The following is a 24634-nucleotide window of genomic DNA, read 5'->3' on the forward strand; positions in this document are numbered from 1 at the left end:
GATTTCATGGTTTTTGCATATGCTTCGTTGGAAGGCATGGGTGTGATGTTTATGTAGGATGGTTGAGTGATTGCATATGAGTCCATAAAACTCATGGACCATGAGCTTAATTATCCTACTCATTATTTGGAACTTGTGGCTATAGTGCATCCTCTTGTTCATTGGAAACATTTCCTTTTGGGACACAAGTTTGAGTTACATAGTGATCATAGAAGTTCAAATTTTTGAATGCATGATAGTGTCACTGGATGGAATTCCTATGTAAATATGACTTTGATTTTCACTACATTAAAGGGAAAGAGAATGCCATCATGGACGCCTTAAGTAGGAGGCGACATGAGATATGAATTTTGTCTTTTGAAGTGGATTTATGAGGTTGTATCTTGGAGGCCTTGCTTGGTGACACATGGTATTTGGAGGTGAGGGAAAATATTGAGTCTAGGCATACCCTTGAGGGGAGATTTTTAGGTTATTTTCTTGAGTTTGATGGACTATTGCGAGACTTGGGGTGTATCTTTGTACCAGTATTGGGTGATCTTTGTACCTTATTTTTGTTAGAAGCACATTGTGCATTGTATTCCACACACCTCAGTGTCAAGAAGATGCATGCCAATCTTAAATAGTTTTAATTTTTGGTAGGGATGAGGTGCATTGTTTCTAATTTTGTTGCTTGATGTCTTGAGTGCTAGAGAGTGAAGGCAAAGCATCAGCATCCAATGGGTCTTTTTTAGCTGCATGTCATTCCAAAGTGGAAATGGGATATGATATCTATTGATTTTATCACACGATTGCCTATGTCATCATGGTGTTGTGATTATATCATGGTGACAATGGACAAGTTGCCCAAGGTAGCTCATTTTTCACTCATGAGAACATCCCACATAGCTTCTTTTGTAGCACATGTTTTCTTGGAAGATATTTTCATTTGTATGGGATCCCTCATTGAATTATTTTGGATAGAGATCTAGTATGTACTTTAGCACTTTGGATATCTCTTAAGCATGCTTTGGGCATGCAACTCAATTTTAGTTCAGCTTATCACCCAGAGACTAATGGTTAGACTAAGAGAGTGAACCAAGTTCTAGAAGACATGCTTTGCATGTATGTTATAGATAGGAAGGTGAAGTGGGAGGATTATTTATACCTTGTTGAGATTTCTTATAACAATAGGTATCATAGTCCTCTTGGCATGTCACCTTTCTAGGCCTTGTATGATAGGTCATGTTGTACCCCTTTGAGTTGGGATAATTTAGAGGACTAAGTACTTTTAGGTCTAGAAATGCTTCAGGATATGGAGCAATAGGTTGTTCGTATTAAAGAGAATTTAGTTACTACTTAGGATAGGTAGAAGAAGTATGTAGATGCCCATAGGTTGGATTGTCACTTTTTTGTTGGTGACAGGGTATTTTTGAGAGTACATCTAAGGAAGAGTCCCGTCTATTATGAGAAAGGCTCTAAGTTGGCACCATGTTTTGTTAGACCATTTGAGATCCTTGAAAGGATCAATCCTATTGCTTATTGATTAGCATTACCACCTAGCCTATCACACATCCATGATGTTTTCCATGTTCCTATTTTGAGATAGTATATTCCTAATGTGAGCCATGTTCTTGATTGGGATGCTTTGCAAGTGGAGGATGGAAAACTTTCTTTAGAGCCCATTCATATTCTTCAACATCAAAGACTGACTTTGAGAGGTTGAGACATAGAGCAGGTAAGGGTCTAGTGGGACTTGAGTGATGAGACCTCTACTACTTGGAAAGATGCTACATGATTGAGAGGATTGTACCCCTATCTTTTTATTGGCTTTCATGAGTAAACTTATTCCTAGTGGGGGAGGATGTAGTGCCTTTCATGTTTACAGTTTGTACCTTGTTTATTTTGATCTAAGAGATACTTGTACTCATTTTATTATTTTTTTCTTTTGAGATGACCTAAGGGTCAGATGTTATACCTTGATTTTAGTATCATAGATGTTAGACTACTATGTTGTTTAGTTTATCATATTTGCATGATGATGCCATTTTGAGATGACAAAATTTTTTGTGATGATATTTGGTTATCCGGTGTTTGGATATATCTATGATTATGTTATGTGATGGATTTAATGCTATGGTTATTTACTTTATTCTTGCTTCATTACTCTTTATGTGAATGTGAGTGATGTAAATGGATTATTTCAGTATAATTGAATAAATGGTTAAATTAGGTGATTTAATACATTTATTGCTTCAGCTATGTTATTATATGCTATTGCACTTGATCATGTGTTTTAATGTGCATGAGTTATATCCCTAGTAGTGGCACATGGAGTTAGTGATTCATCTATTCATATTTACCAATACCATCCCTATATGGTCAAGGTATCTAATTTAAATGTTAAATTAAACTTTCCAGTGATTTAATAAATTGAAACTTAACTACATTATGTGATTAGACCTATGAATGTGTCTATGTATATAGAGGTTCATATTGTTGCAAAGGTTGTTAAGGAAATTCTATGATTTTTGGGCTTTATTTAATTGATTTTTAATTTATGGCAGCTTCGTCATAGATGAATTCCAATTACTTGGAATAGCCTTCTTTCATTTGGGTTGATTTAGATTTAACTAGTTATGTTGGTTATTTTCCCTAATTGATTATTCACTTGAAAAGTGAATAACTATTGAAAGAGGTAATTAATTCCTCACTTCTCACTTTTGGAAATTGAGAATTTGATAGCTTTTTCCAAAATCCTCTTATGGATGATTGCATTTCTATTTTTTGTGAGAGCTATGGGCATGGGATCTTCTTTAGATTGGTCTCATTGGATCCAGCTAGGGGAGACCTTATTTTGCTATAATTTTTAGCAGCTTCTTTGGGATATTTATTTTATCTAGTTGATTTCCATTTTTGCCCCTTTTGCTATTAGGTAGGGCTCTCCCATTTTTTTTGTTTCAGCTTCATTTATGGTTATGTTTCTGGTAGCTATTTGTTAGGAGGTTGAGAATTAGTTTTCCCCTCCATTTTTTATTGTTGATTCTGCCCAATTGGTCAAGTGTGAATGTTTTCCCTATTTTTGGGATGAGGGTTTGGGGTTTTACACTATTATGCTAGCCATTTTTCATATGGTGTTTGAACCTAAGTTTTTTTTTTTTTTTTTGTGATTTTATTCCCTAAGACCAAATGGGTTTTATTTTCAAATTTTTCCAATTTTGGGGTTTTTACCTCATTTTTTGTTCTGCCCTATTTTCTTAGGTTTTCTTGGGATGATGTTGGTCATGGACTTGGATCATCCATTGGGATGCTAGTTAGATCATTGTTGTAATTTTATGTTGCATTAGGGTGCATGTTGTATCCATCCTCCCAAGCTTGGTTTCAATTGAGAGTTATTTTGTTTATGTTCTCACCTATCCTTGTATTATGATTATCGTGATGGTGGTACACCACACACAAGCACATGCACATGCATTTTTTGGTTGACTTGCGGGGCCCAATCTCCTGGTGATAATGTAGTTGAGTTATGATCATTTGGGGTTGGGTTGGGAATGTGCATGCCTATGGATACTCTTTGTTGGATGAGCATGGGTAGGGTAGGGTAGCATATGGATGGGGCTTCTATCTTTGCAATTTGGTATCCATGCCTAGTGCATTTGCGTACAAAATTTCTAATCAAGTGATAACTAAATAAAATTTTGGATGGTAATAAAACATAAGATAATAATATGTGTGAGCACCTAATTAAGTTTGAGGACACAATGTGTGAGCCTTCCATTGGGAAGTTGAGTCTACATGATCTAAGCTTGGGCTATTTTATGCCAAGTGACTCTCCATGATGTCAACCCCTACATAGTAACCCACTGAGTACCTAACTAGAACCTATAGTACTTGCATTGTCTCATGATCTTGGTTTCAATCATGATTACTGCCTGGTGTGAGCGTTAGCCATGGACATTTATTTTGTGTGTGGTTGTGGTTGGATCATTATCTCCATTAGCATAGAGGGAGTGGACCTATGGGTTTCATGTGGTTGGGATGCTAGCTACCTATATCATTATTGGAGACAGGTGTAAAGAGATGGTCTATTGTCCTAGTGTGACTGTAGCTGGATGTTTTCACTTGGTACTACAAGTTCCAAAGTATGCTTTCTTGTGATTTATGCTTTCATTGGAATGCTTAGATATCATATTTAGATGATTTTAGTTTATTTGATGCATTCCCTTATTATGATCTTTAGCATATGATAAATGATGTGATTTTCTTGGTTGGATTATCTATTGCTTATTGGATTAGCATGTTAGATTTTATGTTCTTATGATGTTATAACACTTTAGTAATGATGTTCTTATAAGATAGCTTTGACTATCTAGTTGGCAGTTTGGGATGTTACACACACAAGATGGATAGGACCTTCAAGGTCTCATGATGTTATTATGGTTCGGAGGAATCATGCATGAGTTTTGTTATGATTCATCCATTGCAATGTTGTTTTTAGTTCTTTTCCTTCACTGCTATGTTTAGATGGCTAGATTCTATTTTCATATTTTGACTGTTAGGATTCGAGTATCTATACCTCAATTGTAGATCTGGTACTAAATTATCTTTTCCAAATATTCATCCTTTGTTTTTTTGGTGTGTTATTATGGTTCCTCATGTGAGATTTTACTTCGTCGCATGAGAGTCTAGAATTTTTGTGTGGTTCTTTGCATTTCCTCATGTAGCTTATTACACTTCCTCACACAAACCTTAGAACTACTACAATACATTTTGGGTAATCATCCTAGAATTTCCTCATGTGGGATGGCATTTCCCTACATGGCTTGGTGTACTTTCTCATGCAAAGAGGTAGTTCCTTACGTAAGACTATTAGTTATAAATTCTCTCATACAAAAAATAGGGGGCATCTTCATTATTTTTTGGAGAACACAATTTGGACTTTTGAGTGTACACCCTTTAGGAATTCTAGTGTTTCCTTTCTTTGATAGATCATAGATTTTGTGTTCTAATGTCATCTTTAGTTTTTATTCTTCAGTTTGGTCATGTTAGTTTAGTGGTGGTGTTTGGAGATCTGTTGGTGTTTGGATTTTGGTTAGTGTTCCATTGTGATCTTATTGATCCTCGTATGTTGATTGTCATGTGCATCTATACTTGTTTTTTCAAAAAAATCATGTCTTATATTTATCCTTGTTCCAAAGATCTTTGGATGGGGCATACATATGTCCACGAGATTCAAGTGTTTTAACTAAGCACTAGATTATTAGGGATTTCTCTCCTACATAACTAAATCTCTCCATGTTAATCTCTTAACTACGTGGAAACTAAGGTGATCTCTTCCATCAATGTTCCTCCATTTTGATACTATGTCTTCAACCCCCTATATAGAGAAAGGCCATTATTTTGTACACTTCTCTACATAGGAGAAAATGCAGTCTATTATTGTACTATTGAAGGAAGAACTTCATAGCAACACAAGTAAAATTGTCACTCCCCTAATGAGGAAGGTTCTCTTCACCTAACCAAAATATTATCAAAGTGTCTTGATCCTTGCCTTTACTAGGAGCATTGCCTTTGTGTAGAACATTTATGAACCTAAGGAAATATTAACCTTGATCATTTCTCCTATTCACACTCAAAAAGTTCTTTCGAAACTTGCAGGTATAAACCCCTTGTCTAAGAACTTAATAAAACAACCTACCAACATCCTACATTATTCATGTCAACTTCATAAGTCAAATTCTCATCACATCACATCATGAGCTATTCAAGACTTCCTACAATAATAAACTCATCTATTTACAAGTACAAGATAAGTGGATAAAGTCCAAAAAGTTAAAATCTACACTCAACTTGTAAACATCCAACATGAGTAATAATTCATTGATATTATAATACAAAAAACATATCACATGCATCAGACTATCCTTTGATCAATCTAAATTTAATTCATGTGCATCTCACCCAAGAAACTCAAAACCTCAGTAAGATCTACTCCCTCTTTTAGAGGTATTCTTTAATATCAACAAAAATTTAGATTTTATCCCTCCGTTTTTAGAATAAATTTTTTAGTGTAGCCTTGAATACCCCTATCAATTGTATGCATAGAATCAATCACTACTTCCATAGTAAGTTATGGAAACTATCTCCTTAAATTTGGATTGATATTCCATCATGGTATCCTATAATGCCTGCTTAAATGGATCAGCAAGTAGCATATAAAAGTCACCACCTTTAACGAACCAATTCAAACAAACTCTTGATAGTTATGAACATTGGGAGGTTAAAATGAATTTTTATGACAACTTTTAGGAATGATGGGAAAGACATATATAAGGTTGAAAAAAAACTTTTTTTTAGTTATTAGACTCAAAAACACTCAAAACCAACAAAACTTAACCTAGTGGACTAAGGACACTCTTGGTTTATAAAGTTACCACAAAGAGCCTTTTCCACACAAAAGGTTAAAACACCCACACAATGGATGGTTTTACTATTAGAAATATGGTTAGATAGATGTCTCAATGGTTTTCATTCATGGAAACATACATTCAGTATTTCATTTATACATTTAGATATAGAAAATTTTCTAAGTGTTAGACAGTTTACAATAGTACAGTGAACAAATATTAAGTTTATAGATGACTCATTAAGAGTTAGCTCTTGCATAGTTAAGGACAACTTCATGGTAGTATCATTATGATGTATGCTAGTGGATAGATATGTACAGATAGTGTGGCATGAGTTATGATTTAAATACCAGTGTGGGTACTTAGCAGTGTAGAACAAAGCATAGCAATGAATTGAATTATACAGCCTTATGAATTAGTTTGGTTACAAAATAATTTCTAAGTTATAGTGAGTTATCTATGCGGATATTATTATGTCAAACATGTGAACACATGAAGGCCAACTGAGCATAGTTTTGTAATATGCAAGGTATAAGTAAAGATATTATCTTGCAAAGAAAATTGTGCTATCTATGATAGATAAGGAAGTGTTAAGTGATATGCAAACTATTGTGTGAAAGATATGTGAGCCTTATGTGATGTTAATTTTGATGTATGATTAGAACAAGTGCAAAGTATAGTAGATAACAAGTATTGTCTGTATATCTATTCTTGAGAAGAAATGAATTGTATTAGTGCATGTTAGGGTAGTGGGCTCTTCTTGTATACATTGTATTTTTTCTACCAACCCCTAACAGGGTTGAGGCTTCTAACAAGGTTTGATCTCCTAACAGGGACTTGAGACACTATATGTACTTCATTAACTCTTAACAGGTTCAATATCCTTAATAGGATCCTATTGTTTAGTGAAACATCTAGTGGGTATCATCCCCACCACGATTTTCCCTTGGTCATGGTTTCCCTAATTAACAAATAATGGTGTTATGTCTCATCTATTTGCATGATTATATTTATTGTTCAACATTTTTGGTTTACTTTCATATGCAATTTATAAAGTAATTCACAATGTTTAGTTATGGGCAAAAGTTTGTAGAATAATAATTCATACACCCCCAACACCGCCCCCCCCCCCCCCCCCCCCCCCCCCCCCAGTATTATCTATTTATAATAGTTATCACATCCTTATTACATTACAAGAAAAGAACAAAACTACTCTTCAAGAAGGAACTAATCACATCCATTCATTCTCTAATTGGTTCCATACAAATGCTCGCACTAACATTTTTTTTGCCTCTAGGGCATTGTTAACTTACATTTTGTCTAACATAAAATTTTGAATGTTGGTTAAATCACTACCCTTAATTGAAAGCAATATTGAGCTATCTGTAAGGGCAAGGAAAATTCCATTCTACACTAGGGCCTCCTGTTTAGGTTGTATAATTCTAATGTGCCTTGTGTCCACTTATTAATTTTCCTTTTATTGATGTGCAACATGCTACCCCCTCCCCCCCAGGCTCTACCTATGAAGTTGATCTCTCTCATGTTAGCACCATTAGGAAAATGGCTAAGAATGAGACTTCTTCCCCCTAGATTTAGTGAAAAAAATAGCACCGAGATGAACAAGTCACCTAAAAAAGAAAAAATGAGGTTTTGATGGTTGATTCTAACAACCATATTGAAAACTTGGGTGCTTGTAGGTATAATAGAATTTCCAAAGAAAAATGAAAGTAGGTCCTAAAGAAAAATGAGTCTAAAAAGTCCGATAATTCCATTGTGAAAGCCACTAACAAGTTTTCCACCCACTCTTCCAACAAAACCCATGACTTCCCTTCCTTTGCTAAGAAAAAATCCAGCCCCTCCTCCCCTCATGTTTCCCCTCTACCCCAAACCCCACCCATACTCCCAACACCTCTCTCATGCAAGTCTTTTTTTATGAGGATACTAATATGGATGCTGCTACTCCAAAGGTTGGTGAGATGTTGGGGATTATCAAGAACCAACTAGTGATTCTTGATGGTGTAGTCAAGGAGTTAAAGAAGGATGTGGATGAGTTCAATAGGTAGCTTAAAGACTCCAATAAATTTGATATCAAATTCATGCATACATGCTCTATCACTCTGTACATGCTAGAGGATAAAATCATTACAAAAAAGGCCAAGACAAATAGGGATATCCACATAAGGAGATAGTTTCTTCCTACATAAACTACCATGTCATATACAACCATATTGGCATATTGAACTAAAAAATTTATCAGCAATATCACAAGCTATTATAATGTAATAGTTATCTACATAGGTATACATTTGAATTAGCTTCTTTAAATAAAACTTCCTCCAAACACCTTGCAACATTATAGAGTCATTTTGCTAATCCAGGGGAATTTTTACGTTGTTTGAGAAGTTCAATTCTACACAGAAATAAACACCATGAGACATTTTGTTGAGAAGCATTGAAAAGAAGCAATTTTTTCATGATATTTTCACATCATTACATATATATATATATATATATAAATATATCAAAACCTCAAAAACATGTTCATCCTAGTGCCACACTTAGATGAAAAACAACACTAGCACATGTAACTGAGTTTAAAACAATCACAATTGTTTATTGCTTGAAAGTTAAGATAGTCTTTCATGAGTGAAAATCATATGGCTCACTTGGTAAGATATCATCTATCTACACACTTGATTAAGACTTTAAACATTTAAGAGACCAAAGGAAATTTAGAAGTACACTAAAAGCTTTGAGAAAGCCAAGATAAATATATGCCCTAGTCCCTACACAGAAATGCTCTAACTGACAATTTTTTTGCCTCTGAGGCATTGTTAACTTACATTTTATCTAACATAAAATTTAAAATGTTGATTAAATCACTTCCCCATTTCCATTTCCTCCAAGAGCCTCCAATATGTGAAGATAAAGTACTTCCATTCTATGGTGTCAAGCCAGGTATATGTCCTCTTATGTCACCAACAACTTGTCTGCATACATGTGCTTGAGTCTACATTCTGATAAAATTTTCCACTAGAATTCTAAAAAATTCCTAACCTAGGTTGTAAAAAAATACAAATTTACCACCAATATCTCCATTGTCTTATCGATACTAAAATGTGGAAGGAGTAGCAAAAAGTGCATTTAGAATTATAAAAACTCACATTCAACATTTCTTCAAAGCTGAACCATTTTCAAATCACTCTCATGTTCTAAACTGCAACTTCTTCACTTGAAGCTAAAGGAACAAAAGTTTTCTTTTAGCTTCCAAAACTTACAAAATGTCATCCCTTAGCAAACCATGATCATATTTCTCCTACTAAATAATCTCTTGGTTCTCAACTAGAATTTTCATATGATCTTTCCAACCAAATCTAGTATATTTTCTCCCTAAAATGAATAATGTCATGTTAATATGGAATAAGTCAATACATATGAGTGAATTATAAAAAATTAGAAATGTTCCATTTATTCTAAAAAAGAACAGTTCAAGATAATATATTACTAGAATAGATAAATTTACAAAATAAAAACCTCACTCAAACAAGGAGCAAATATGAATAAGCACATTAAATATTTTATGTACATAATGAGAGTAATAATACTTGCATATTTTGTGAAAAAATAGAAGGAAATGAGGAGAAGGATTATCTCTTCTTCCAAAAAAATTTGAAAGGAACTATAAATACATCTATACTATTTTTCCTTAAACTAAAACAGAAAGAAGCCTATCAAATTTTAAGTTTATTTTCTAAGTCCACTACTTTTTTTGCAACTTATTTAATGAATAAATAAAAAACCATGTGATTATTTATTCAAATTCAACTGCATTTCTAGTCAGGGTTCATCAATCTATTACATGAATAGTGGCTCACATTGTATAATGACTTGTCTACCATATGTCTTGACATGGTTTGGAAGAAGCAATCCCAAAAGTCTAAATATGATTAGTTGGTTTTTCCATGATGCTTTGGAGCTCTATTGTGTTATCATGAAAAGGTATAGTATGAATATGAAAATATTTCAATCCTCTCCTTGCATTATTCCAAAAATAGAACTTCCAGGCTAGGTTCTTGTCTTCTAGGAGCATTGTTTCAAAAATAAAGCTTTCAGGCTAGCTAGCTTGTCTTTTGGAGGGCTGGAAGATAAGTCCATATTCCTACTTTATCTCCATTTTTATCTTCCTATAATTCTCTCCCACAAGCATTTCCCCAGTGGCCATGAAACATTCTCCTAGTGATCCATCATCTCCAACAGTTACTCCAGGAAATCAAGCAAAACCAGAATTACATATTTCCAAAATAGATTATAAAATCCTTCTCTTACACCTAAAATGCCTCAAATATACACTATATAGCTTGGTTTGAATTTATGAGTGGTGTCTCTCATAGTAACACCCAATTTAGCTCTAATATTTCTCATTGTTTATTTCATTTTGTCCAATTTGGGTTAGAAATGAGATCTACAAGGGTTTTAAAGAAGGGTTTTATGTTGGAGATCCATAAATAACTCAATATCTAATGTATTTTGGTCCAAATTGACCCTACCTTCTTGTCTAAAATTCCCAAAAAGCCTAGGATTTCTTGTCCATTGCATCTTGGATATTTTTCACCAAATATGCATCTACATTATTAGCATCATTTTTAATTTATATAGTTTTAAACAAACATAGAGATTGCATAATTTTTGGTATTGGGAATCATCATTCTAGATGTGTACCCTAAAAATTTGAGGCATGACCTTTGTCAACTTTATTAAATCACATTCTTTTCAGAAGCCCAACCTTTGTATAAGTCGCATGCTATTCAACACAACAAAATTACAAACCCACAGACCCTCTTTGCTGTTGACATGCATAATAGAGGATGAAACCTATTTTTTATTTGGTCATGTTTATAAATCAACATCCCATGGGTACTTTTGATTTTAAATATATTAGTAGAGCTTTGGATGAAAGTTTCCAATAAAGCAATATTTTATGGTCATTTCTTATTAGATTGTTGAATAGTTACTTGTACTTTATTTGTAATGATTATTTATTGATTAAATCAATTTGGTAGTAACTTTTGATGAATTCTCTTCCATTTGAATAAATTTTTAAGACCTATCATTGATTGAAGAGGGAGAACAAGAAATTTCCTTCAAATCTATCACCAAACCCTCCATAACAAGGGTTTTCAGATAGAATGATTATCTTTAGTATCCACCATTCTAAAATTATGAATTTGTGGAGTTTTTTAGTATTTTAAAGTATCTATTAAATACAATTGGGTTGAGATTAAATTATGGTATATTGTGCAAAATCTTGCAAGCCCTAGGTAGACTGTAAGTTAAGAATTTTATGTTTTGACAGTTTATTATGACAATTTGATCATTTCATGTTATGTTGCAAGTTGAAGACATAGTAAGAAGTAAAATAATATTCTATTGACCACTCAATAATGATGCCACTTGAAAATTTATAAGGAATTAAATATTTGGGACTATTTTCAAGAAATACCTATACTTAGGTCTCTATATATGAATCAATACATTCATTTTGTCAACTAGTCATGTAAATTTGCTACAATTTTATTGATCAAATATTATTCATGCATGAAAAACTATCAGAGAGCATGTGCCCCACTATGAGGGAAGAGTGGCTGGGATTAAGGAGGTAGTAGCACCTCCAATTTCCAACACTATTAGTCAATTAACCCATGCTTCCTTTTTGAAATGATTTATTGTGTGCACCTTATTTTTTGCTTAATTATTAGCTAAAAAGATTGGAATCACACTCTAATGCTTTGCAAATTTTCAAGTTTTCCCTCTCCAAGTTATAACAATACTTGTCAGAGCATCATTAGTTCATCTTGAAAAAAACTAGTAAGGGTCATTTTTTGCAAGTTTTCCATAAGAGAAAACTCCTTTATGAGATTGACATGACATATCATAGAAATATTGTCAAAATTTAACATAGTAACCTATAAAATATTTTACACACCATTTAAAAACATGATAATAGTTCCAACTGACCAACAAGACCTCCTCTACGTAGCATGCTAGGGGAAGTAGATGTGTTTATTCCTTCACCATCCCTATTATGAAAAAAAAACAATACATTAAACACTCAAAACTATTTAACATTTTTTGTATTACATCTAACGAATGGGCACCATCTTGGATATGAGAAATGAATCTGTCATTTTGCATAATGGTATTGAATTTGAAAATAAGAGAGTGGGAAAATTGAATATTAGTTCTCTTTTCATATCATCAAATATCCTTTCCATTCATATTCTCATAGATTTTGATTATGAATCAATTAATTAATAACTAATCAACTCCAATGATGACTATAGAATTTTGATTTATCATAAATAATTTAAGTGCTAGGGATTTCATAGGTTTCCAATCTATTCCCCTCTTTGTGTTTGATAGGCTTTCTCTTCTTTCTAGATGATAGGTGATTGTTGACCGAGATATTTTTGATATTTCCTAATATGCATAGCACATAAGTCTTGTAAATCTCTAATCCATCTCTTCATTCAACATTTAACAAAAACTAAGTTTTAGGTTCCACTACTAATTGCAATTTCTTGGCACTTAGTTGTTAGAATGATTTGTAAGATGGCACCTTATTTTTTGCCTCCAAAATAGATGGTATCTTATTTTTTTCCTCCATATTTTCATCTAACAATGTAACTTTCTTTAAAATTTGATTATTCTAGTTGTGGAGGATTATTGCAAGCCAATGTAGGCAATATGAATAATTCCCTTGTAGGGTATTTTCATTGAAAACTTGGTTTAAATCTAAACCCCAATCTATAGACATTCCATAAGCTACTTGCAGGTGGATTTATTAGTGTGTGACACCAAGTGTGTCATTATTTATCATTTGGGATTGGTGTAGTTGTGGCAAGTTTTGATGGTGTGATAGACATAAATGATCTTGATAATTTGGATAAGATCATTGTGTTCAATTCCAAAACATTGAGTTGGTAATTTCCCCAAGTATGCTATAGTCATCACTTAAAAAATACATAATTGGAAAAGAAACATAAGAAGGAAAATCCATGCAATATGTTTTCTTTCTTCCTTGTAAATTTATGTATTGCAAATTTTTTTCTTTATTTGGTTTTCAATTTATGTTGATAATTTATGAAAATATGCATATTTTTCACTTCTAAATTTTGAATGTTACAAGTTTCAATATTATTGGCTATTGTTCACATGTTGCTAGCATTGATTGGGATATACTATGTACCTGATGTTTATAAGAGCAATCTTTCTAGAAGTCACTGATCTAAAAAATTTCATCAAGCTTCTCTTGGAACAACATTACATGATGAGATCCTTACTATTTTGGACATAAAGCTTACATAATAAGATTGTGATATATCAGTTGATGGAATCTAGAAACAAATGAGGTGTCCTTCTAATTGATCACAAAATATTTTTAATCATTAAACTAAATAAATGTTAACAACTATTTTCCAAAAACATGAACTCTTACAAAGAATCCCAAAGGCCCAATAGGACATGTCACTTGCTAGACACGTGATGGTCTCTTTCAACTACAAGTCCCTTGCTCTAGGCCATTGGGAGGATATGTTATAATCAGGTGAATGAAGTACATATATAATAATAGGTCCTTGATCAAAAACAACAACAAAATAAGTCTTTCTACATTTTTCTCACCTTCCAAACCCCAACCTACCTCTTAATAACAACATAAATATAATCCATGGAAATAATAATGTCAATCTTGTTATAGAATTTTGTTCAAAATATAAGATAAATCATGCTGAAGAACTCGTATAACAATAAAAACAAGGCATTTGTTACTATATCCAACACCCAATTTTTTATATAAGAACACCTTGACCTTTTTAGCATTCCTCTTCATACATTTTTCATATTTTCTTGACAATCGGTATCTTTTTCACTATTTATGCTACATAACCAAAAAATTTAGATAGTCATGAATGGATCAGTTGGCAACTCCAAGGGAAAATTCATCACTCATAAAGGTAACTTTTTCTTTAATGTGATTTTTTACTCTAATGTGATTTTTTAAGGGTTGAATTATAATCTTACATCCAATAACTAAGATTTTTAAAGAGAAATCTAATGAATGGTGGATTTTTTGATGTTGTGTGTTGGGCACCTAGTGAAGCTCTAGTAATGGGGGAAACTTAAGTGGCTCCACCGTATGCTCTAGAAGTTCACATTCGAATCACATGCACTGCTTTGTGTCACACTGATGTTTGTTCTTGGAGTAATAAATAGGTTGCTACTTTTTCATTTTTCATTTCTCATTTGCTTTTAGCACACCTTGATAATTGCTAGGTATGAATTTGTGATGTTGAATTTTCAAGATCACACAAGGTATCCTCAAATTTTTGGCCATGAGGCAGTTGGGTATGTTGTTCTCTTTAAATTTCACGTTTTTGTGTCAAATAACACTATTTTTTGTCAAATTATCACATTTTGAGATTGTATGTTGCAAAAGAGTGGAAAGTGTGGGGGAAAATGTGAAGGATATTAAGGAGGAAGATCTTGTGATACCTATGTTCATGCCGCATTGCACTAAGTGTGTGAATTGTAAGTCAACCAAAAGAAATATGTGTTCAAGATTAGAAATTAAAATTGTAGGAACCATGGTAAATGATAATGGTACAAGATTCAACATCAATGGAAGCTTATACACCATTTTTTGGGTGTTTCTAGCTTCATCGAATACATTGTTTTAGAAGTTGATATTGTTGTCAAGATAGATTCAATGGTTGCCCCTGATAAAGTTTGTCTTCTTAGCTATGGAGTCACAATGGGTAAAGATAATAAATTTTTTATTTATTGGATAGCTTGTTTCAATTGGAGGATAGCTACAGTATTTAAGATGATTTTAATTGTCAAATAACATAGAATAATTGGATAGCTACAGTATTTAAGATGATTGTAATTGTCAAATATAATAGAATAACTCCTTACTATTTTACTGAAGAATTAGAACATCCCCATTTCTATACAAGTATAGTCTTTTATGAAAATTAAAATTTTGCAATTGTTTTGAAGAACTGATTACCTTTTTTTTTTTTTTTAGGGTTAGGTGGGGTTTGGAAGGTGGGAAATGTAGAAAAAGGCTCCACTATGGTTGTTTTTGGTTTAGGGACTACTGGCATGGTTGTAATTCACTTACTCTTCTCACACTTGAACCCAACATCTTCATCTAATAAAAATAAAGAGGATTCTATTTATAGATTTTGTAGTTATTTCATATGTTTTCTTTCTAACTTGTACAATTGTAGGTTGCATAAGGTGCAAGAATCAGAGGTGCATCTAGAATCATCGGTGTTGATTTGAAGCCTGAAAAGTTTAACATTGGTACAGTGATGGATTTGAACATCTTTCATGTTAATTTTGATACAAATAGATCATTTTTATTACATCATTGGAGAACCAATCTATGGATTAACTTATAGTCAAATTCATGACAAATTCTACAGCCTAAGTGTCATTTACTCCCAAGTTATACTCTCTACCTTTAGCTGAGATCATAGTTTTAGTACCTGATATTTATGTGTCAATTATCAATAGTAACAATATTGGGCTTCTATATATTGGAGATCTATTATTTTTTATTTATAAAAAATAAAATTTCTCTTCATTCTTTAATCTAATTCCTTTCAAGTATTTATTTAGCTACAAATATTACCCAATGTTATAGGATGTTTCCATCCATCAAATCTAGACAAGTCTCAAACTATTACTATCGATAGCATGTATATAAAGCTTATTGAAGTACATAATTGGGGATTTTAATTTCTCTTCTAGTAGTTCAATTGACAATACTTTTTCAATTGTCTCATGTTTTCTAATATGTTTCACTACTAATCTTTGTTTAGTATTTCTTAACAAGAGGAATCTGTCATTATAGGATGCATTATATGGAAATCAATCCAATGTTCATTATAGCATGTGTTTAAGTGGCTATTCTTATAAATAAAATTGAAATTTAAGTAAATCATACCTAAAAAAATAAGAAGCTTGATCCTTCATCTATATGCCTTCAAGTCCCAATATTCTTTTAACATTTTCATCCTTGATGATTACTCAATAATTTGTCTATGATCAATGCTTATTATGGTTGCAGTTATTTTCATATTGAATAGATTTGATCCAAAATCAAGATTTATTTCTTACATGTGAAAAACTCAACATTATTTAAGTTTGAAAAACTGGAGCTAATTTTTGAAACAAAAGGAGCCTTTAAACTATCAACTTTATTGGATGTTTCCTTGTTTCTCCCATTTCAAGAAATACAAATCTATAACCTTTTTGGCTATTATATTGAGAATTAAATGAAATAAATAAAAATTTATTATGTATTCTTTAAAGGGTGCTAGCTCAATGGAAGAGCACCTACTTTACAAGTAGGAAGATGGTGGTTCGATTCCATCGTGCCCTATTATGACCAAGTACATGACCAAATATGTGACTAAATATGCTATTGAATATGCTACTAAATATGTGACCAAATATACTATTGAATATGCTACTAAATATAGTACCAAATATATGAGTAAATATACTAAATATTTGAATAAATATGCTACTGAATATACCACTAAATATGTGATTAAATTAACTTTCAAATATATGACTAAATATGTATTAAATATATTACTAAATATACCACTAAATATGTGACTAAATTGATGATCAAAATTAGTGATCAAATAAGTGACTAAAATCATTTAGTATCATTATAAATGACTAGATATTAACTACTATTAGTCACGTGGCTGGTTTTAGTCACATATATTAAAAAAATAGTGGTTTTTTTAGTCACATATTGTTGTTTTTGTACTAGTGTCTCAATATGAGATCAACTATGTTAAGATGGATAGTGTGGAGGAAGCATATTAGTGTGCTCTAAAGGTTGAAGAAATATTAGTGAAGAGACATGATCAAAGACAAAGAGGAAGAGGTGACAAATTGAAGAGAAGTAGAGGCGGAACATATGGAGAAAGTAGCATATCTAATAGCAGAATGCAAGATAAAGGAAAACCAAAATGGAAGGAAGAACCTACTAGTAAAAGAGATAATTATACTAGAGGTAGATAAATTGGTTACTTTAGGAATAATAATAGTGGAAAGAGAGAAGAAAGATCTTGGTTTAAAATTACTTCTTACAAATGTGGTGAAGAAGGACCTCAAAACAGAGTGAATATAACATTGAGAAGGATCTAGTGGAATGACTAAGTTGATAGAGAACCTATTTTGAGAAGAAGTTTTTTCTAAACCAGATTTAAGATCACTAGAAAATATTGTAAGGTGATCATTGATAGTAGAAGTTTTGATAACTTGGAATCTAAGGAGATGGTTAACAAATTGTAGTTGCAGAGATTGAGACATCCTAAGCCTTCTCACGTTGCTTGGATCCAAAAGGAGCATAAATTACTTGTAAGTGAGAAATGCCTTGTTAAATTCAAAATTGGGAATTATCATGATGAATTCTTGTGTGACATTATATATGTAGATTTTTGTCATATTCTTTTGGGTAGACCTTGGTAGTATGATAGAAAAGCTTTGCATGATGGTATATTGACTCAATATACTATTTTAGTACATCAAAAGAAAAAAATATTGTTTCCTTTGGTAGAAAAACTTGATGAGAATAATTGTGCCACAATTAGAGTATGTTTGGGTGAAGATAATCAATTTGCTAAAGAGGTGAAGGAATAGAATATTTTTTTTTCTTTGATTCCTATAAAGACTGAGAAACAAGATGAGTTAGAACATGCACCTAAGATTAAATCTTTTTGGGTGAGGTTTCAAAATATAATTTCTAATAATGTACCTAATTTTTTACCACCTATGAGAAGTATAATTCATTGTATGGATCTTATACATGGTGCTAGTTTTCCTAATAAAGAACCACATTTTCTTACACCTGATGACAAGGCTAAATTGAACAAACAAGTACAAGAGTTTCTTGAGAAAGTTTGATTAGAGAAATTTTGAGTCCTTGTGCAACACCTATTGTGTTATAACCTAAAAGGAATGAAGAATGGAGGATGTGCACTGATTCTAGAGCTATAAACAAGATAATTGTAAAATATCGATTTTCTTTGCCTAAAATGGATGACATAATGGATAGTTTGAGTGGAAAAAAGTATTTTAGAAAGATTGATTTGAAAAGTGGCTATAATCATATCAAAATTAGAGAAGGACATGAATGGAAAACTACTTTCAAGACTAATGAAGGTATGTATGAGTGGTTGGTTATGCCTTTTGGTTTAATTAATGCACCTAGTACTTTTATGAGGATGATGAATGAAGTTTTGAAGAAATTCTTGGGTAAGTTTGTAATTGTATATTTTGATGTCATTCTAATACTTAGTTAAACTAAGGAAGAACATCTTGAGCATGTCAAACAACTATTTTAGAAATTGAAGAAGGAGAAGTTACTAATTAATTTGAAGAAATATTCATTCATGAAGTAAGAATTTTTGTATCTTGGTTTTGTTATTTTGGTTGATGGTTTGAAGATGGATCCTAAAAAGGTAAAAGTTATTCTTAATTGTCCTGCACCAGAGTGTTGGAATCATGAATGTTGATGATACTTCTATGGGAGTGTATTGTGGAAACATTATTAGATCATTATCATCATGATATGTTACATCCATGGCTATGTTTCTGATTGATGTCAATATAGCATTTTTTTTTGGTATCTGATAGAAGAAAAATGATAAAGATCAAGTTGGTATGGATAGATCATTGAGTATTTTCACTAGAGAGGTTAAAGGGAGATACTACTAAGTGTCTAATATATGCAACTAACCTTGTGAGAAAAATATATTAAGTCTAGAAGAAGTTATACAAGTTTTGGTGAAGATTGTTCTGAGATAGAGTTTACATAAGCATGTTCTAGTAAACTTGCTATATATCTTAGCAGAGTTGTTATTCTAAGAAGTAAGGTTAAAGGCATGTAGAAGTGTTGGTAAACAGATTTGTCACAGTAGAATTTTTTGAACGAAAATTCAGACCTTTAGAAAGAGAATGCCAAATGTACTTCCTTTATTTCCTTACACCAAGAAAGTAAGAAATAACTGATTACAAAAACAACAATTGTACACACTTTCCAATAATTTGTTTTTTATCAGAGCATAAGTGTTCCCTATATCTTTGTCCAAAAAGTCCCTTATTACATTGAGATTTTAGAATTCGTAGCTATTCTGGAATAACCAACCCTTCGGGTTCATAACTACCTGAAAAGTTAGAGTTTTGAAATTGGCAAGCATTTGAAAAGTATAGGGAGAGAGAAAAGTTTAACTTTTCTAAGACTAATCTCTCTCTCTCTCTCTAATTAATTAATATAACTAAAACCCCATGTAAAATTTTTGGGTAACAAGAAGACATGTTGGTAATGACATAGCTAAGCTCCCTCATCATAATATTACATGTTAAAAAAATTATTCAAGTTACAAAGTGACTAATTGATTTTATTGCCAAGTATAACATGTTCTTAATCAGGTCCTATAATAATTAATTGAAGAGGTGTAATAGCCAACTCAAGGAATTGTTTTATGGGTTCATTATAAAGGAAGGAAATTTTCCTTTGTTATGTATGAAAAATTTCATGAATCATGAAGAATGGAATAAAAGAAAAACAAGTTGACATGTTAGGATTAGTAGAATAGAGTGAAGCTAGAGAGAACTTCATTGTCGAGGTCTTATTCTAAGATTCAAGGTTTGATATTTGATCTAAGGTTTGTGACTTGGTCTACAAGGTCTAAAAGTGATTGGTCTAGTTAAAAGGATAGATGAAAGGGGATAAAGCATAGTATGAACAATTATTGTACAAGGAATAGTTGAGAGATCAATTGGATAGTGAAGTTCAGTGGTCTTTCGCCAGAAGCTATTTGGATAGTGGGTCCTTCTACCTTATACAACTCTTAATAGGGTTGGAATCTCATAACTAGGATTCAAAGTCTCCTAATAGGGTCTCTTATGTACTAAATGTGTTATAAAGTCCTAAAAAGGTCCATCATGTAACAAGGAATATATATATTAGTATATCTTTGTGGACATCATTCCCATCAGGGTTTTCCCTCTGATCAAGGGTTTCCTTAGTTAACAAATTTGGTGTAATTGTGTATGTTCATCTTGCTATGGTTGTTGTTTACTTTGATTGAATGGTTAAGATTAATTAAGGTTGATAAATATTTTAATTGGATAATTGATTCACACACCCCCCCCCCTCTCAATTATCTTAGTGGAATATTTTTTCAAACAAATGGTATCAAAGCATCAGGTCCTTGAAGATAAAGTTTAACAACTTTGGGAGGTCCATGGTGAATATATTTAGAAAGGATAGTCTGAAGTTTGATGGAACAAATTATGATAGTTGGAAGGAAAAGATGAAGACACATTTGTTGTGTATGGGTCCAAGATATTGGGTCTTGATAAAATCAGAAAAGACAATTATTTTTGAAAGTGTATTGAAAATTTTACCAAGGATGAGAGAGAAATTTTCATGTGCAACATGAGAGCTAGAGAAGCACTATTTGTAGGATTTCAGCAAAAGTGCACAACAAATCCACAAAGCCCAAGAAAACCTGCATGCAGAAAACTTGTCACAGAGAAGAAAAAGACAAGAAGAGGTAAGGGTTTGATCTAAAAAACTCAATCAAAAAAATAGTATTCAACGGATCTTCATAATGAAAAATACAATGAGATCAATTCTTATAAAAGGAGATCAAAACTTGAGAAGGGTAACCTAAAGCCTAAAAAAGCTAGGTTGCATAATATAATTAATAAAATATTAATTATATGCACCTACAAGATAGCTTAAGAAAACTAGAGTAATAGGCAACTTAATTAATTAAATCAAAGTGATTTAAGTAATAAGTGAAAACAAATAATTACTCTTACACCCCACCTTAAGCGAAGCTTAGGAGGTAAGCTAACCTAGCACAGCTATGAAAGTAGGAAAATTGGGTCCTAGCAAAAAGGTCTGATCAGGTACCCAATCACAACAAAATCTGTATAAAGAGGAGAAATAGAGAAAAACACATGGGAAAAACCCTACTCTAAAAAGAGATAGCAAAGAATGTTCTAGAAGAAGGAACAAAGAGATCAGAAGAGAATCACTGAAGCATGAAGAACCGCAAAACTCTGTCAAAATGTTGATCTGTAGAAACTCCATGGAAATAGAAGGCATGAACAGAGTGTGTCTATATGGTAGATGATCCATCTCACCAAAATGCATAGGTAGCTAGCCACTGCAATCGCCTAGTATGTAGGATCAAGTACTAAATACATACCTCACAAAAATGAACCATCAACCAAAGAAGCATAGAACAAAAATATAACCCCCCCTTGATGTAAGTGAGGGGATAGGCAATTGAAAAGATGGGCGAAAAAAATCTCCTACAACATAGGAACTAGACACATCAAGAGTGAGGTACAGACACCCATAAAGGCACATGTCATCGACACTACATGAGGCAAAAAATAAAGAGGGCCTATAAGAAACAAACAACTATCCCCCCCATGACACTTTATAAAATAGTGTGAGTACAACAAATCACAATGATGAAAAGGATCCTAAAATGCAAGAGTGGCACTTTATCTTAGTGCGTTGCATAAAGATGCTTACAATGAATATCAGAAATGCTCAAAAAGAACATAAGGCTGAAACAACAAAAGGTAGAGCCCAAAATGAAGCATCTGAAGCAACAAAATTGATCCCTAGACCTAAAAAAAACAAGATATCCACCAAAATGCTAAAATGCAAAAGACTAAATAGGATGTGCCTAGAATAGAATCTGGAACAACAACTAGCATCACTAGAAAGAGCACAGAAAGAGCTTTCCAGCAATATAAAGAAGTCCAAAAATGGAGATCGAATGCTCAAGATACGCCCCTCGGAGTGCAAAATAGGACATCCAGCTTTGATTGGCAAAACAAGCAACCAAACTACATCAAAAAACAAAATCACCTATACTAGCATCTCCATCTCAGAACCAACTTTTTGGCACATTTTTTGGATCAAAAAAATAAATCTGTATGCTCAAGTTACGGCAAAAAAACCTCCAGGGCCTCTAGAATGCATGAAAAAAAAATAAATTAATAATTAATAATAATAATAATAATAACCTTCAAAAAATCATGCCACCTGTGGGGTGGAGGCGGAGAGAAGGTCATTGGTTGAGCTGCTTGTTGGTGGTGGGTGGAGCGGTGGTGGTGGCAGGAGGTCCACCGCAGCAGAGCCGCCACTAAGCCACCACGGCACTGCTCACAGGCAGTGGTGGTGAAGCCACTATGACCACCAAGCCGCAGCGATCTGCGGAACGCTAGCGGTCACCACCGGTGGTGACTACTGGCAGTTACTACCGACTGCTAGTGGTTTTAGTGACTACTAGTAGTTTTTTAAAACTACAACAGTAAATAAAACCACTTTCTACAATTTTTTTGCTATTTTTTAAATTTATGTGCCTCTATCTGCGTGCCAAGGGTCATACAACCCTATCAAGAAAAAAAATTTGCCTCCCAAATCAATGTTGTCCAAATCGAACAAATTTTATATCAGAATAGGAGTTTTGATGCCTTCTAAATCCATTTGTGAGGTTTTTTTGGCCTCAAATTACTCTGAAAATTAGTGAACCCCTATTTTCTTAAAAAAAGCTACAAAAAACACCAGATCTGATCTACCAAACCCTTGTTCTCCCTTTTACTTGAAACATTGAACAAGTGACAACAGATCTGGCTCTAATACCATGTAGAATTTGAGCAAAAGTGCACAACAAATCCATGAAGCCCAAGAAAACCTGCATGTAGAAAACCTGTCACAGAGAAGAAAAAGACAAGAAGAGGCCAGGTTTGATCTAAAAAACTCTGACGAAGAAAATAGTATTCAACGAATCTTCATAATGAAAAATACAAAGAGATCAATCCTTATAAAAGGAGATCAAAACTTGAAAAGGGTAACCTAAAGCATAAAAAAGCTAGGTTGCATAATATAATTAATAAAATATTAATTATATGCACCTACAAGATAGCTTAAGAAAACTAGAGTAATAGGAAACTTAATTAATTAAATCAAAGTGATTTAATTAATAAGTGCAAACAAATAATTACTCTAACACTATTGTCTGAACTTCCTCAAATTGAGTACAACAAGGTAAAAACACATGATACTTCTAATAAGATTTGGAAAGCTTTGGAAAATAGTTTTGAAGGTGATGAACATTCTAAAAAATTGAGGCTACAAAGATAGATTTGTGCATTTCAAGATGCTAAAATGATAGAATATGAATCTATAACAACATATGTAGGAAGAATATTAGAAATTACTGCATCTATTAGATCTCAAGGTGGAACCAAGGAAGATGATGAGGTGATCTGGAAGATATTGAAGAGTTTAACACCACCATTTAAGTAAGCAGTTCAAATGATATAGTTGTTGATCTCTTGTACCAAATATTTCACCAAGGCAACATTACTTGGGAGACTTGAAGTAGATGAGAATGAGCTTAGACAGTCTAGAGAATTGTCTAGAATAGTGACAACTTTCAATACCCTAAACATTTGACCTAATCTATCAAGAAGCATAAGTGCTAGGGGATAATTTTCTAGTAGTAGAAAATTTGATGAGGACAAAAAGATAGAAGAAGGAGTATCCCTTCTAGTAAGAAGAGAAAAAGATGGTAAGAAAATATTTAAATGTTGGACTTGTAATGAGTTTGGTCATTATGCATCTAAGTTTCCTAAAAGAGAGAAAAAGTATAAAGGAAAATTCAAACCTAGAAGAGATAAAGATTGTCTGTATGCCAATAAAGAAGATGATTTTGATGAACAAGAAGTAAGTGCTAGTGATGATGAAATAGGATTTGTAGCTATTAAAGAAGAAAGTCTAGAGAAAATGGCTTTGGTATCATAGGTCAAAAAGAAATCTGATTGGATAATTAATAGTGTTTGTTCATATCATATGATTGGTGATATGAACAAGTTTGTTGACTTCAAAAGTTATGGTGGAGGCATTGTTAGAGTTGGAAACAATGTATCTTTCCATGTTAAAGGTATTGGCTCTATAACTCTTGATTGTAAGACTAACACTGAGGCTATATTTTTTTTTGATGGTTTAAAAAAAATCTTTTGAGTGTTGGACAACTAGTGGATAAAGGATATCAGTTACAATTCATAGAGAAGACATGCATGATCAAAAAAAAAGAAGGGAAGGTAATTAGAGAAAGAACTAG

General features: G+C 32.7%; 1 pseudogene; it reads left to right on the forward strand.

Moving 5' to 3' along the window:
- The first annotated feature begins 14346 nt into the window (after nt 1-14346).
- On the forward strand, nt 14347-22690 carry LOC149542676 (alcohol dehydrogenase-like 7; annotated as a pseudogene).
- Nucleotides 22691-24634: the final 1944 nt, after the last annotated feature.

This window comes from Cupressus sempervirens, chromosome 8 (genome assembly GCF_028749045.1).
Source record: "Cupressus sempervirens isolate cs-2001-9-10 chromosome 8, ASM2874904v1, whole genome shotgun sequence".
NCBI classification, from domain to species: Eukaryota; Viridiplantae; Streptophyta; class Pinopsida; order Cupressales; family Cupressaceae; genus Cupressus; species Cupressus sempervirens.